This window comes from Aedes albopictus, chromosome 2 (genome assembly GCF_035046485.1).
Source record: "Aedes albopictus strain Foshan chromosome 2, AalbF5, whole genome shotgun sequence".
NCBI classification, from domain to species: Eukaryota; Metazoa; Arthropoda; class Insecta; order Diptera; family Culicidae; genus Aedes; species Aedes albopictus.
The window spans coordinates 42,828,266-42,846,030 of NC_085137.1; the positions used below are offsets into that span (position 1 = coordinate 42,828,266).

Sequence of the window (17,765 nt, forward strand, 5' to 3'; positions counted from 1 at the left end):
GAACAGAGATTAGCAAGACAAAACCTCTAGCACATTGGGGTTACGTCCTATCACGTTGGTGTCTTCGGCAAAGTTGTTGGGTTTTATCTGCGCCTCAAATTGCGCTTGGAATTTAGTTCGTAAAACCGCCGCATAGGTGGCGCTGCGGTACTAACTTTTTTATTTCACATCCTAGAGCTTTGGCGTCTTCGGCAAAGTTGTAGAACAGGCAAAAATATGAATAGTTGTCGAAGACACTAAAACTGTAGCTCTTTAAATAACAAAGTTATATTGAATTTTATAAACGCATGACTTAAATTTTCGGTTTTATGTCATTATCTTGTTTCTCAGCCTACATGTTGCCATGGCAACAGAAAACAACAATCGCAGTAGTCGAACAAGATCGTAAATTGTATTTCACTCTTGCAACAATCATGCGTTTTGAGGAATAATACATACATTTGTCTAGGTATTACTAGTAGAAATTCCTGTTTTAGTGTATGAGTGATATAGCGTAATCTGCACCTTCCTGATTTTGCCTGAATGAAACGCATTAAACATTCGGGACCGCAACAAGACGCTGCCACTCACTTCACGCCGACCGCAAATTCCAGATTGTCGTGCATCCAAATAAGGTTATTTTCAGTATTAGACAAGTCTAAAGAGGAGCCTAATTTGAGCCCAAACAAATTCAAAAAATAAACTGTATCGAATATAAGTAAGCTGAGATATTGTGGTTGGCGTAAAATGGATGGCAGCGTCTTTTGAGCCCCAACTTTATCTTTGTTTTATCCGTTTTCACGTCAAATCTGAAACAATATCAACTGCAACAGAAAATCTGAAAGATTTGTCAGATAAAAGTTTTCGAATTAATCATTTCACAGTTTTAGTGCGATTACAAAATAGCAGAATGGCTAGAGGTAGATTTTTTTTATTTCACTAATAGAGTATTCGTACCCTTTTCATCCTACGAAGAACACGGGATTGAAGCGCTGTTTGTTTTGTTTCTTATTTTTGTACTTTTGTTAGAAGTGAGCACAAAAAAAAAACAAAAAGAACGGAATCAAACGGTGCTGTAATCGCTTGTTTACAAATAGGATGAATTTGGGAGCGTGAGATTACTTATGACACTTACACCCTAATTATTATATCAAGCGTAATGAGTTGACGAGCATCTTTTAAAACATTTCACCATCGGGGCGATTGATTTTAATTTTCATATACTGCCCATGATCGCATATGAAAAGGAAACCCAGCATATATGGGACTGATATGCGATCATAGGCAGTTTAAGATTACACCTACTTCATCAAAAGTTTTATTGTCTAGAAAAATCCCATGATATTGTTTCTGATTTGATTTTAAAATGCATGAAACAAAAGTATAAAAGATACTAGAAGTGAATTCACCTACGAAAAATGCGTTTGATTCGGGCAAAATCAGGAAGGTGCACATCGACAGCTAGCGATATAACATTCATATACACTAATACAGGAATTTCTACTAGTAATACAAATGTATATATTATTCCTCAAAACGCATGATTGTTGCAAGAGTGAAATACAATTTCAAATGTACGATCCTGTTCGACTACTGCGATTTTTGTTTTCTGTTGCCAGGAAACATGTAGGCTGGAAAACAAGATAATGACATAAAGCCGAAAATTTAAGTCGTTCGTTTATAAAATTCAATGTAACTTTGTTATTTTAAGAGCTACCATTTTGGTATCTTCGACAACTATTCATATTTTTGCCTGTTCTACAACTTTGCCGAAGACGCCAAAGCTCTAGGATGTGAAATAAAAAAGTTAGTGCCGCAGCGCCACCTATGCGGCGGTTTTACGAACTAAATTCCAAGCGCAATTTGAGGCGCAGATAAAACCCAACAACTTTGCCGAAGACACCAACTTGATAGGACGTAACCCCAATGTGCTAGAGGTTTTGTCTTGCTAATCTCTGTTCCTGGCCCAGTGTGCAGTGTTCATTTCGCCCCGAATCGACTACAACATTAAAATAGCTATTTTGAGTAAATTCTGATTAAAAATAAAATACTTCATCCATTGCTAAATCTGCACAAACATGTAAATAAGGTAACAATTCACTAGTTTTTATGGTGGACACACTTAAACACTCATAATACCTTATTTGCTGCTCCTTCGAAATTATAAGAATTCCATCATATGAAAAACATATTTCAATTTCAATGATATTTTGGTTATTTTGGAGGAATATAAATGGAACTTTTACAGAGTAGAACAATTACTTGTTCCTTTACGCTTATGCATTAAAAGATTAACATAAAAGTCAACGGTTTCGACAAAAACAGGGGTGTCCATTTCACCCCGGGTGTCCATTATGCCCCTAATCCCCCTACCTAATCAATTGAGTGTGGTTTAATTTGGAAATCCCGGGAATGGGCCAGAAAAAGACATCTTTAGGGGTAGCCTATTGATTGCACACATAAAGTTCCCGGGAATCATACAAAATTGAATGGTTTTTTTTCTGTTTAATCAAATACCTTCTCCGCAAGTAAAGAAGTAAAGATGGACGTTTCATAAATTAAGCTAGTTGATGATGACCACGATTGCATCAACTATAGGAGGTTTTTATAGGGAGCCCGCCCCCTCTGCTCAGCAAAGTGCTCCTAATTTCATTCTTCTCAAAACGCTGTATGTTTTGTTGCTATGATTACTTATGGTTTCGTAAACCTATTAAAAAAAAGTATCGACAAAAAATGATTTAATAAGGTTTTTTATTCTAATTTTAATTTATGTTTCTTTTCATTCAAGATTTTTATTTTGAATATTTGTTTCTCTTATTTTATTATGAATTTTTCCTTTGCTAAAAAAATACCATTAAATCAGAACATGTCAATAGTAATTGTTGGAAATTAGACAAGTAGTTTTTTTTTATCAAAGATATTTCCTTTTCAATGAAATTTTTCATCTGTTTTCCAAAAAATCCTCCAGGAGTCCTTCCAGAAATTGTTTCAAGAATTCCATCAGATATTCTTTTAGGATTGCTTGCAGAATGTAGAGGTACAACCAAGAAAACTGAATTCAATTCAAATGTTAGATTTTCCTATGAATTCCTTTATGAATTTCTGCATAGATTGCAGGAATATAATTTTCTTAGGATATTTCGAAAGATACAGGGGATGGCCAAAATGTAAGGGATAGGCAACTTTTTTTCTCTCACAAAAAAGTTCAACATGCTATAACTTTTCATTGAGTGCATCGAAACATCTCAAATTTTGACTGTTTGTCAACATATTATATGTGCATCATTGGTAAAAATTTGGGCTCGATTGAATAATGTTTCGCAAAGTTAGAACCGATCGGGTAAAACACTATTTTTCAGACAACTCATTTTTAAGCTGCCACATCTCAGAAACGAGTGAACCGAATTGAATGAAATTTTGAACGTACACTAACCATATGTAAGTGCTTCACAAACCATTAAAACATAGGTACTTTTTAAACGTTGAAAAAAGTTATCGTGGATTGACACTTTTTGGATTTTTTCTCGAAAAAATGTAATTTTTTTTACATCAATGTCAATAGATTTTAGTGTTGATATCCATAGATTTTCCACTTCTGTTCTCAAGTTATCTCTAATCAGATGTATATGAGCCTATTTAGATTGAAGGAAGAACACATTTAGTCATTTTTGTGTGGTATTGTAAATTTGACTTATTTTCCTCTATATGGGTAAAAATTTCAACCCGGTATAATTCAATTCGCCGTGAGAAAATATTAAATTTTATAACGTTGTATTAAGTATCAATATATTGTTGATAAACGTTAGAAAATTCATTCAATTCGGTTCCCTGGTTTCCAAGATATGACAGTTCAAAAATTAGTTGTCTAAATAATTGTGATTTACCCGAACGATTCTAACTTCTCGAAAAATTAAACAATCGAGCCCAAATTTGTACCAATGATGCACATATAATAGGTTGACAAACAGTCAAAATTTGAGATTTTTTGATGCACTCTATGAAAAGTTATAGCATGTTGATTTTTTGTGAGAGAGAAAAAGTTGTCTATCCCAAACATTTTGGCCACCCCCTGTATTCTCCGGATTCCCTTCAAAGATACATCCCGAAACCCCTGCATGAATTTATTCAGGAATTTTCCCGAGTTCTTTCACAAACAGTTTCTTTCGAGAATTTCTCCAGATATTCTTCAAACATGTCATTCAGAGCTACTTATTCAGAGAATTTCCAAGAATTCAACCTATGTGATTTACTCCATGATTGGCTCAAGCATTTGTTCTAAAAAAAGCTCCAGAAATTCCTGAAGAAATTCCTTGTTTTTGTTATAGTCCGTTTTATTTTGTTATAGGATTCCTCCTCAGCTGCGTCGGAGCTACTTGTAGGAATTATTCCAGAGATTCGGAAAGAAGTGAATTCTATTAGCAAATCACTTTTTTTTTAAAAATAATTCCCCTGGAGCAATTTTTCGCATAGGATTCTTCATGATCATGAGATTCATCAAACTATTCCTTACTTTACTGAATAAGTTTAATTAATTCTCAAAAGAAATTTGTGCCATGTACTCCAGAGATTCACAAGAGAGGATTTCCACAGAGATTGCTCGATTGATTTCAACATAGGTTTCTCGAAGCTAGCTAAGTTTCTCGAAAACTTCCTCTAAAAATTCCTCCATCGCAGGAGCTTTGCAACATTTTTTTACTGGAATGCTTTTCAGAAGTTTTTCAAAATTTCTCCCAGAGATTCCTTCTCTGCCGTTCTTCTGCAAAGTTCCGAAAACGCCATTCCAAATTTCGACGTATTTTGGTATATACATATAATATAATAACACTGGTATGTTTGCTATATTAGGATGCAAGATCTAGTGGTAATCTAAGGATTTCTTAAGGATTTTTTATATATATTTAATCATGAAATCTTAAAGTATTTTTCCAGCAATTCCATAAAGAAAATCGTCAGCAACTCGTTTTGGCATTCCTCCACGAATTTTCCTAGGATACAAAAGTTTTTCAGTGATTCTTTCGGAAATTCTACGAAGGTTTCCTCCAGGAGTCCGTTGGAAATTTCGTTAGTGGTAATTGAAGATTGAAGGTTTGTTTTTGGGCTGCAAAACGGTGAGTCGATAAGGAGAGCGTCCAATATTGCTCTGGTCCTCACAAGTTCCTACCTCATGCTTCCACGGGTCAAGCGATGACAAAGACCGCCAGCTAAGAGTTGTGTGCTTAGATGGTAGTGCAGCCTGGGCACTGTTGTCCTTCTGACTTCAGCTAGATTGAGGAGGTACGATCCGAGTGTCTGTTCACCATGGAGGTGCGGCTCAAACAGCGTCTGTTCTGGCATCCAGCGGCTGAGTAAGAAACGCTGCACCACGCCCAGCTAGATCCAAGGTGGTAGCCCCATCAGCGTGGTCGTCCCAGTGTTGGTTGGGACGTTAAACAGAACTGGCACGATGGCCCTCCGGCGAGACAGGAGTGTTGGCGTAGGCCCAATAAGCCACCCGTAAAAATCCCCATTGCGAATAACATAGGAGAAAATACGACTCGATACAATCGGCAAAGACCTACGCGACGAAATAAGGACTACGATTGGAAACTTGGAACATGGAATTGCAAGTCACTAGGTTTCGCAGGATGTGACAGGATAATCTATGACGAACTACATCCTCGCAACTTCGACATCGTGGCGTTGCAGGAACTTTGTTGGACTTTACAGAAAGTGTGGAAAAGCGGGCTTCGAGCAGAGTATCCCATTGCTCATGTGTACATAAATGTGACAGCGAGCCTCCCACCAAATTGTCTCCCAGCTCTTCAAAATCGCAGTGTGCTGCGCTGCTAGGAGGCTCACGAAAATCTGGTGGGTGCGAGCTAATCACATAGCTCCCGGGGAGCTCGTCTCATGCGCTGCGTGAGCTGTTGGTATCTAAGGTGAAAAACAACTTCTTGGTAACGAAGAACCTCAACAACTTTTTTCCGTACAGAACGCAAGTGTCTGGTTGGTCTATGCGATACGACTAGGAACTCTCAATGCAAAGGTTAAGGTTTCAACTCTCGTTCGTTTAGGAAGTTTTTGTCGTGAAATTTTCTAATTTAATCAGCGCATGAGACGAAGCTCATGAGACACATCTTGAGAAAAATGAGGCGCACAACTTTCAGTCTCATAATGTACAGTGCTCCTGGGAGCTCGCTTGCAATGTGGCTCCCGTACATGGAACCACAGCACGTGTACATCAACTCTGGCTTCGAGCGGCTACCTTCTACCAAAGCTGTGGCACCACCAATGAACTGGGAATAGGATTTATAGTGTTGGGCAAGATGCGACAACGTGTGATCGGGTGGCAGCCGATCAACGCAAGGATGTGCATGTTAAGAGTTAAGGGCCGTTTCTTCAACTACAGCAACATCAACGTCCACTGCCCACACGAAGGGAGACCTGATGACGAGAAAGAAGCATTCTACGTGCAGTTGGAGCAAACATACGACGGTTGCTCGCCGCGTGACGTGAAAATCGTTGTCGGCGACATGAACGCGCAGGTAGGAAGGGAGGAAATGTAGGGTAAACAGGCATAATATGCCCCCCCTAAGCAGAAATGGCAATATATCTAAAATTGGCGCCTTATTCCATCCATTGTCCACTGCAAATTGTTGTTTCTAAAGTCAGTGAAGTGTTGCATGGGAACTTTGCCTTTGGAGTGACGGCTATGGAAGCTTTGAAACTTTTTTCGAAAACGTTCCAAAATTTACCTTATCAAAACAAACGGGGCAATACGCCCCATCAAAAGAAAAACGTCCAGCCCCGTGATAAAACTGTACCAAGGATTAATTCCACCACATGCTCATCCTAGGAGGGTCTTTTAACAAGTGTTCAACTGCATAAAAGTTGCAAAATAACTCAAGCGAACAGAACTAGCTTCGTTTACAATGAAGTCAGTTTACAAGAGGTAAAATAGGGTCTGGGACCATTTGGGCAGGAGCACCTATTTTGGGCACTTGCTGCTATAACTCAGTCAATTTTCAACCGATTGACTTGATTTTTGAGACACGATGAGCTAGGCACAATATCTAGCCATGTACAAAAATTCAAGTCAATCGGTTTGAAATTGACTGAGTTGTAGCAGCAAGTGCCCAAAATAGGTGCTCCTGCCCAAATGGTCCCAGACCCTATTACGCCAAAAGCCTCGATTTCAGACTTTTTTATATTTTTATTGCTTTTCTGTACCAATCAACTAACGGACCAGCTTGATGGCAATTATTCTTCAGTATTTAAGATCTCTAATCGATCATGCATGCAAAAAGCGCTTGAATCGCTAGAAAATTAAGGGGGGCGTTTTGCCCCGGTGGGGCGTATTATACCCTTTTACCCTACAGACCGGTAATCGGGCGAAACAGCCTGCACGCCGTATCGAATGATAACGGCCAGCGATGCGTAAACTTTGCAGCCTCCCGTGGTATGGTAGTCCGAAGCACCTTCTTCCCCCGCAAAGATATCCACAAAGCCACCTGGAGATCACCCGACCATCAAGCAGAAAACCTAATCGACCACGTTCTAATCGACGGTAAATTCTTCTCGGATATAACCAATGTCCGCACATACCGCAGTGCGAATATAGATTCGGATCACTACTTAGTCGCTGTATGCATGCGCTCAACACTTTCGACAGTTATCACCACGCGTCGAAGTCGAACGCCGCGGCTCAACATCGAGCAACTTCGTAACGTAGAAGTGGCTCAAGACTACGCGCAGCTGTTGGCAGTGGCCCTACCAACGGAAGAGCAGCTTGGCGCAGCTACACTTGAAGATGGCTGGAGGGATATCCGATCCGCCATAGGTAGTACCTCGGCTACAGCACTAGGCTTCGCGACTCCGAATCACAGAAACGACTGGTACGACGGCGAATGTGAACAGTTGAAAAACGAGAAGAATGCAGCATGGGCGAGAATGCTGCAACACCGTACGAGAGCGAATGAGGCACGTTACAAACAGGCGCGGAACAGGCAGAACTCAGTCTTCCGGATGAAGGAGCGCCAGCAGGAAGAACGAGATCGCGAAGCGATGGAAGAGCTGTACCGCGCTAAGGACACACGAAAGTTCTACGAGAAGCTGAACCGCTCGCGCAGAGGCTTTGTGCCACAAGCCGACATGTGCCGAGATGATCACGGGAATATTCTCACGAGCGAGCGTGAGGTGGTCGAGAGGTGGCGGCAGCATTACGATGAGCACCTCAATGGCGACGTTGCAAGTACCGAAGGTGGCGTGGTAACAGATCTAGGAGTATGTGCACAGGACGAAAGACTTCCGGCCCCTGACCTTCAAGAGATTGAGGAGGAGGTTGGCCGGTTGAAAAACAACAAAGCCGCTGGAGCAGATCAACTACCAAGCGAGCTTCTAAAATACGGTGGAGAAGCACTGGTGAGAGCACTACACTGGGTCATTACCAAGATTTGGGAGGAGGAAGTATTACCGGAGGAATGGATGGAAGGTATCGTTTGTCCCATCTACAAAAAGGGCGACAAGTTGGATTGCGGGAACTACCGCGCGATCACACTACTGAGCGCTGCCTACAAGATACTCTCTCAAATTTTATGCCGCCGTCTATCACCGATTGCAAGAGAGTTCGTGGGGCAATATCAGGCTGGATTCATGGGTGAACGCGCTACAACGGACCAGATGTTCGCCATCCGCCAGGTGTTGCAGAAATGCCGCGAATACAACGTGCCCACACATCACTTGTTCATCGATTTCAAATCGGCGTATGATACAATCGATCGAGAACAGCTATGGCAGATTATGCACGAATACGGATTCCCGGATAAACTGATACGGTTGATCAAGGCGACGATGGATCGAGTGATGTGCGTAGTTCGAGTATCAGGGACACTCTCGAGTCCCTTCGAATCTCGCAGAGGGTTACGGCAAGGTGATGGTCTTTCGTGCTTGCTGTTCAACATTGCTTTGGAGGGTGTAATACGAAGAGCGGGGATAAACACGAGTGGGACGATTTTCACGAAGTCCGTTCAGCTGCTTGGTTTCGCCGATGATATTGATATTATTGCTCGTAAATTTGAGACGATGGCGGAAACGTACATTCGACTAAAGAGTGAAGCCAGGCGAATCGGATTAGTCATTAATGTGTCGAAGACAAAGTACATGATGGCAAAGGACTCCAGGGAGGAATCACCGCGCCCGCCACCCCGAATTCATATCGACGGTGATGAAATCGAGGCGGTTGAAGAATTCGTGTACTTGGGCTCACTGGTGACCGACGACAACGACACCAGCAGAGAAATTCAGAGGCGCATTGTGGCAGGAAATCGTGCCTACTTTGGACTCCGCAGAACTCTACGATCGAATAAAGTTCGCCGTAACACGAAGTTAACCATCTACAAAACGTTAATTAGACCGGTCGTCCTCTATGGGCACGAAACATGGACCCTACGTGCAGAGGACCAACGCGCCCTTGGAGTTTTCGAACGGAAGGTGTTGCGTACCATCTACGGCGGAGTGCAGATGGAAGACGGGACTTGGAGAAGGCGAATGAACCACGAGCTGCATAAGCTGCTGGGAGAACCAACCATCGTCCATACCGCGAAAATCGGGAGGCTACGGTGGGCGGGTCACGTCATCAGGATGTCGGATAGCAACCCGACTAAAATGGTTCTCGAGAGTCATCCGACCGGTACAAGAAGACGTGGAGCGCAGCGAGCTAGGTGGGTCGACCAAGTAGAGGACGATCTGCGGACCCTACGCAGAGTGCGGAACTGGAGACAAACAGCCATGGACCGAGTGGAATGGAGGAGGCTACTATGTACAGCAGAGGCCACCCCGGCCTTAGCCTGACCGGTAAGGTAAGTAAGGTTTGTTTTTGGAACTTCTTTTGCGGATCCTTCAGAAATATCTACTGAGATTACTTCGGAGATTCCTCCCGAAATTCTTTCAGGATTTTGATTGCTTCACGGATTTTTACAAAAGTATTTCATGAATTTATATAAAACATACTGGAGATAGGGTTCTTCAGAGGAAGCCCTGAAAATACGTATGAAAATTCAAAAAAGGATTTTTTTGTATTTCCAGAACGAGTTTGTAAAAATTTTCCCTTAGCAATTCGTGCGAAAATTGCACTTAAAAGTACTGGAAGAATTCTTGAATAACTTTGTCTATAAATTTCTAAAGGGATTTTTGTAGGTTGTTCTGAAGCCAACCCTGGAAGAACTTTTGAACATACCTCCGGAGGAATTAAATCCCTGAAGTAATTTCTCAAGTAATCCCTAAAATCTAGAGAAATTTTCGGTGGAAAATTTGGCAGCAGACATTTTAAACAAATCTAGGAAAGTTTTTAAAGAAATTTCCGGAATAAATTTCTACATAAATCGATTTTTCAAAGGAAAGCCTGGAAAACTGGTGAATGCTCTGCAGTTAATCCAAGAAGAATTTCTTAAAAATATACCTGGATAAATCCCAAGAAATATATCGTAAAGCGTTTTGTGTAAAAATTCCTGAAGGGTCCGCGAAATAATTTCTGAATCAATCCCAATAAATCCGAAGACAAGTTCATGATACAAACCCAGGAGGAATATCTGAGGATCTGCTGGGAAACTCCTCGGGTTGAACTTCTAGAAGAATCTTCTTGAGAAATGCCCCTCGAAAATCCCAGTGGAATTCCTGAAAAAAAAGCTTTGGAAGATTTTGACAATTTTGAAGAATTTCTTGAAAAATTCCGGACGAATTCATGAAAAAAAAAATTAAGGAATTCCTGGAGGTATTTTTGAGAGATTTTTCGCTGAGCCCTTTTCTAAGGTTAGATGAAGTAAAATGATTATGTGTTGATGCAAAAGTGAATGATTCGCGAAATTCAACACATGAGCGAAACTCAATCAAGTTGAAATACATCGAATCAAAAATGGCATTTTTTTTTCGTGTTTTGTGCAAGGCTTTGAGCTGGAAATACTCTACGGTTTCCGCAGAAATTCCTTAAAGGTTTCTGTAAAAAAGCCTCCTAGATTTTCTTGGACATCTTCGTAATTGATGATATACAAATACTAAATGTTCATTGCATAAAAAAGCTTCTGGTTAAAAAGCTCAGAAGTTAGTTTTGTTCCGGTTGGGACGTTATGCCAATTCCTTACAAAATATTTCACTTGATTGTTTTAGCTACTCCCCTCAGGGAACGCCAGAAACTTTCCTCAATTTTTTCACATATTCTTTAAAAAAAAAAACAAAGTTTAGTATACTCTAGTTGGATCAGCCTTAGGCTGAAAATCTCATCAATAAAACTAACAATAATAATAAGTTTACTTTAGAATTGTCTCCAGTGGGACCTTTGGCTTCGGCAACTTCTTCAAAGATTATTTTAGAAACTCCTCCTAGGAATTCTTCTACGGATTGCATCAGGAATCGCCACAAGGATTCCTTTGACAGTTCTTCCAAGAATTGCTTCAGAAATTCTTTCAAAAATTTTTATAGGTATTGCTTTATGCAATACATTTATGCAGCATTTTCTCCAAGCATTCCTCATGGATTCTTTTGAAAATTAATCGAGGATTTCTCTAAACATTCCGCCAGCAATAGTTTCTTTAAGTTTTCATTCTGAAAGTCTTCACAGTCTTTTCTCAAGAATTCCTTAAAGGATTTTGTATGAGCTAAAAGTAAATATTATCAGTTTACATAATTTTTGAACTCGGCTAGCTGATGATCATTTTTAGTGTACAAACATGCCAATGTTTTTGCCTTTCTCGTACACTAAGTGTACTGGAAAGGCTATATGTTCACTCCAAAAACGACTTTTTGATAGAAGGCCCGGAGAGTCAAGTCACATATACCAATAAACTCAGCTCAACGAATTGACGTGATGTCTGTGTGTGTAATGTGTATGTGTGTTTGTGTATGTGTGTATGTGTACAAAAAAATTCACATCACTTTTTAGCAGTAAACATCAACCGATTTTAATGACCGATGGTTCATTCGACGCGGAATCTGGTCCCATTGTTTCCTATTGAAAATGTTTCGGATCGGTCCAGCCGTTCCAAAGTTATGGCCATTTACGTGTTCTGTACCAGTACCCTTGGAAGGGGTCATACATAAAAATGTAACAAACACATACATGCGACACACCAAACTGCGGCATTTTGGATAACCTGATGGACAGTTAGCAAGAAAACAGTCTCAGACCATATCTGAACCGGTAGTGTTCCGGAACCGGTTCCGGGTGTCCCGCCGGAAGTGGCCAAATGTAAAAGTGAACCAAATTCATGCATGCGACACATCAAATTGCGACAATTTCCATAACCTGATGGACAGTTAGCAGGAAAATAGTCTTAGACCATATCTGAACCGGTTGTGTTCCGGAACCGATTCCGGATGTCCCGCAGGAAGTGGCCAAATATAAAAGTGAACCAAATCCATGCATGCGATATATCAAAGCGCGACTTTTTTGAAAACCCAATGAAAAGTTGGCATAAAAAAAAAACTCAGGCCATATCTGTTTCAGAGTCGGTTCCGGGTGTTCCGCCGGAAGTGGCCGTACATAAAAGTTGACAAAACTTTTGCATGCGGTACATCAAATCACGGCTTTTTCGACAACTTGATGACCGGTTATTGAGGAAGTAGGCTAAGACCACATTATGGACTGTCAGTAGTGCCGAAACTAGTTCCGGGTTTCCCTCCGAAAGCGGATAAATATAAAATTGAACCAAACCCAACCTGATAAACTTTAGCGAGCAAATAGGTTCAGACTATTTAAGAGACTATCGGTAGTGTTCCGCAACCGGTTCCGGGCCGGAAGTGACACCAAACCCATGCATGCGATACCTTAAATCACAGCTTTTTAGGTAACATGATGAACAGTTGCAAGAAAATAGACGCAAGCCATATCAGTGTGTTACGGAACCGATTACGGGTGTCCCGCCAGAAATGATCAAATGCAAAAGAGAACCAATACATGCGACATATCAATGACTTTTTCAGTAACCAGATAAACGGTTAACCAACCGTTTAAGACCATATTTGGGAGAACCCGTAGTGTTCCAGAACTGGTGACAAGACAAGTAACGCGTCGGAAGTGGTAAAATATAGAAGGGAACTAAACCATAGCGGCGTTTTTGATAATCTGATGAACGATCAACAAGGAAATAATCTCAGGCCACATCTAGAGCTTGTAATAATATTTCGGAATCGGTTGCGGGTGTTCCATCGGAAGTGATTTAATAGAAGTGAACCAAAATCACGCATGCGATACATAAAATCGTGGCTTTTTCAAGAATTTGCCGAACGGTTAGCAAGAAAATAGCTTCAGATCACATTAAGTTTCGGATTTTCAGGTACCGTAATCCGGGGTCAAATTGATCACTTTAAAACAACTTTTGCGGATAACATCAGTGCCTGTTCAAACATTGTCAAAAGAATTTCGGTAAAACCAGTACCCAGTGGAACTCCATGGAATCATGTGACAGAATTTTGTTCAATAAATTTAAACTTTAGGTTAAATAACTCGAAATATCAAAAAATTGGCATTTTTGGGGCGAATTTGATCAGTACACAATTAAGCATCGGTTGGAAAGGAATATTTCCTTCTTAGCTTAATTTTGCTCTTCTAAAACCGAATAACGCGTCTAAAATCTTACAACTAGTGAATTTAATACTTTAAATGCAAAATTAAATTTTGAAATTTCCCCTTAAACGCCTAAAGGTAGGCAATTTCATTTGAAATAAGTGATTTTTATCGCAATAAATAATACAATACATGATGAAATACATCATAAAATGAACTTTTTTATAACTATTTCATGTTCTGATTAGCTTCATAGCTTCCTAACCAAGATTCCACAAAATGTTAAAACAGAGAATTTACGGGAAGTCCTATTAGCAATCGATTGTTTAGTAGCAATGATTTCAGCTAAATGAGAAATACATTTCAAATTCCTTAAAAAATAAGGCAAAACTAACTTTTTTCTAGAAAAAAATAATAGTCTACACTCATCTCTAGACATCTACGAATCAGATGACGTAAAAAGTTTAAGATCATTACGACGCTTAAGAGTTCCTAGTATGGAATTACAATGTAGTACCCGAGTGATCAATTTCACCCCACTGATCAATTTGATCCCGGTTTACGGTAACCCGATGAACAGTTGGCAAGAACATAGTCTCAGACCATGTTTGAGACCGGAATCGGTCCCACCGGAAGTGGTCAAACGTAAAATTGAACAAAACCCATGCAAGCTGCACATCAAATATCGGAATTATAAAAGTGATCAAAATAAACGTCAAAGTAATAAACGTTGGGTAAGATTATAAATAAAGAAATGGTGAAAGTCTTCATATATGCAAGAGAACAAAATCGCGACCAAAGTGATCTCATCAAATCACACCATTTCAGATTCCTGCGGTGTAAATATATAGTAGGATGGAGTAACGTTGTATGGAAACATGTCAATTTGATTGCATCAACACCGGATAAAGTTTTATCAATCTTCAATCTCCTTTTGCTTCTAAAATTACAGCTCACAATTTGGGTGCGGCTGGTTGAGCCCTCGCTCTTCTCATAGCGATTGAAATTTGAATGGAAAATTTCGATGTTCTGCATTTTTCTCGTAAGGAGGTCAAAATTCACATGGATCGTGTTACCAATGATATTACATAAAATATAGCCTAAAGTGTGCTAAAAAAACTTTGTCGAAGATCACAAAGTGATCTGTGATTGTAAGTAAAGTTAACCTTATTTATGCATTAGCTGACGCTCACGCCGCTGCCATTGTGAATAGGATGGGGTCAGAATGATCCCAATGCATTTTGCAACTCTGTTTTGCTGTTGAACATAGCATCGAAATATGTACCACCAATAAGTTTCCCAAATCGATGGTGGCTTTGTTAAAATTGTTGCTTTTCTATATAAAGGACTCAGGAACATTTTTGCTAACGTTGACGGAAAGATCATGAGTATTTATTCGACGAGAAAGGCACTATCACCACTAGGTGGATTTATCTGATTTTTTTTATTGTTAAATACAAATCTTTATATTATTTTAAAATGTTTCAAATATTTTTATAAGGTACATATTAAAAAACTCGACTTCGAAATTAATTCCTGCATAAGACTTCATATAAACTGGTTTGAAATATAATGCCTATTGAAGATGTAGAATAAAATAGTCTACCTACGTGGACATTTTGTACACCCCTACCCCCTTTCAAGCGAGGGGGTCGATTTAACAGTTTAAAGTGTCACAATTCGTCATCATTGAAACTTGCGAAGTAGATATCCCGTTAAACGTTTTAATTTGCAATGAAAATGTATTTTGTGTTTTTTTTTAATTTTCTACCCCCTACGGAATGCTGCATACATTGCCACTGAAAACTTTAGTTTGAAACTCCAATGATAACGATGGCTTCTTCTTATTTTTCTTCTACGTAGCTCTACGTTCCCACTGGAACTCGGCCTTTGCCTCTCTTTAAATTAGTGTTCTCTGAGCACTTCCACATTTATTAATTGAAGGTCTTCCTTCCCATGTTTTGTATATTGTGAGGCCCTGGGAAGTCGAGAAAAGTTCCCAACCGGAACGGGACTCGAGCCCACCGTCTCCGGATTGGCGATCTATAGCCTTATCCGCAAAGCTAACTGGAGACCCCACGACGATGACATCAATGACGAATTGTTCATCCTTTTTGTTTGAAGTTGATTTTAAATTAAAACATGCATGCTCGAACCTGCCCTTTATTATAGCATTTTTTTGGTGTGAAGGTCAATTTTAGAACTGGTTCCAACTGTAACAAAACCCTTTATCAATTATTTTTCTCGACAAATGTTGCAAAAGGTTTCTCCATCCGTTTCGGGATTTGGTAATGTGGTGTTTGTTGGCACGCGCGTAAGGTTGCTTTCCTGTTGAATGGATGTCAACCAACGCAACGACGTGGGATGTCAAAGCTAATTAGAGCTAACTTTTTGCGGGTTCAACCATCCATCACTGTAGGGCATGAACGGGTTCCGGGGCAAAGTGACGGATGGCTTTGCGGATGCGGCGGGATGGGAGGTCATGTTTGTCCTACTTGTGTTTGAACTGTCGTGAATACAAATTAGCTGGCGAAGTGATATCACATTCCGTCGGAAACACAATAGGAGTGGAAATTTCATTCCGAGACAGATTTGCACTGAACTATTTTTAAAACGGTTGAACTGGAAATGATTGGATACATTTTTGGGTTACTGAAGATTTAATTTGAAATCCTTTCGATAGACTCCCAGGATTAATTTTGGATTCAATAAAATAATATGACATTTTTTCAGAACACATGTACAGTAACGTACAAGTACTAGTTCCTGTTTCATCTAAATGGACTGTACCTGCCTATGATTGTACACTATTGGGATAGTGTACGTAAAATCAAAGCATAATGCTAACTATGCTCTAGTACAAGAAGAACCAGTGTGGGATGAAAATCTGAAAAATGAGCACAAAAATATGTTCTAGTCCCCGCTTACGCCTTCAAACAAAAAAGTATACACAACCCCTCAGCGACAGACTTCGCCACCTGTATGCCAGAATCAACAGGTTGGTAAGGTGTAAATAAATTGAAAAAGATGTGGAAAGGTTCTCATAGCTTACGATTATCGCTCCCCAGCAAGAAAGGCTACTTTTCCTAGCAACACATGGCATGGTATACAGAAAGCCATCACTGCAATCCAACTGCTTGTAAAAGCCAATCACGTGCGTCAGTGTGCTCGTCTGGTCCTGGCTCTGTTTCCTCCACGTTTGAACGTTTTCCACTGCTTTAGTGGTGCATGCTTAGAAAGACGAATATTGAGGTTATGTGCCCCGCCGCAGCAAGTGCTTCGGGGGTGGACCTCGTAAAATTGTTAGCATCGTACATGTATTCATACTCGATAATCGCATTATCAAGATGGGACACGTTTGGGCAGTAAAGATGCGTTTACTGTCTGTGGTTCGGTTGGTTGGTTTGTGGGTACGTTTTTTGAAGTCAGTCAGTCAGTCAGTAAGGGCGGTCAGGGCGAGGGCGTACGTCCTTATTCGTCTTCTGATGACCCAAATGGGGACCCTACTCATCGGTCATGTGTTTGCGCACAAGACAAAGTTTGAGTGCTCTCCGAGGAGGTGTCAAATGTGTATGCTGTGTTGCACCACGTGTTGGGTTAGCCGTTGTTTAGTGAACAGTGGTCGAAGATATAAAATTTGAAACTTTTCAATGATAGGGTTTCTATCAATTCCCGTCTAACTAAGCACAGACCAATAATGATCGAGTGTATCATTGCGCTTCGCCTAATGCCTGATGGCCAATTTGATTTCAATAACCAATTTACAAATTAGATTCCATATCAAATATTGTGAAAGAACTACAATATCCGTATAGTAATTAAATTGAATAATTTTTCCTCGAATTTTATTTCCTTCTAGTTCACGTCTATTTCGGGCACAATCTGCATTCGATTCCCGGCACACCTTCTACGTGACACTCTGGTACCTATTGCCATTTTACGCATAATTGTCCCATGTTACATGGGATTCCCATATAACACGGCACCATTGGGCGTAGAAAGGCTGCATAAGATGGTCAAAAATTATGAAATGACCATATTTGAAAAGTCGCTCAAATTATCCATCACAGTGCACAGAAATCACTCCCAGTGGTTTTGAAATATGATATTTTGTTTATAGAAAATCCATTCACATATTTCCTTGCATCCTCTCTAGGCGAAAACAGCTGCTAAACCGAACTAAGCGTCTAAAAATTTATTCCGAGATAAAACTTATAGTTCAATTACTCACAAACAAGCAACAGCTGAGATT

General features: G+C 40.0%; 1 protein-coding gene across 6 annotated transcripts in view; it reads left to right on the plus strand.

Annotated features, from left to right (window-relative positions):
* The window catches only part of LOC109432481 (IgA receptor), a 135,691-nt gene that overhangs the window by 95,783 nt on the left and 22,143 nt on the right, over positions 1–17,765 (plus strand). The gene's annotated exons all lie outside the window — the stretch shown is intronic.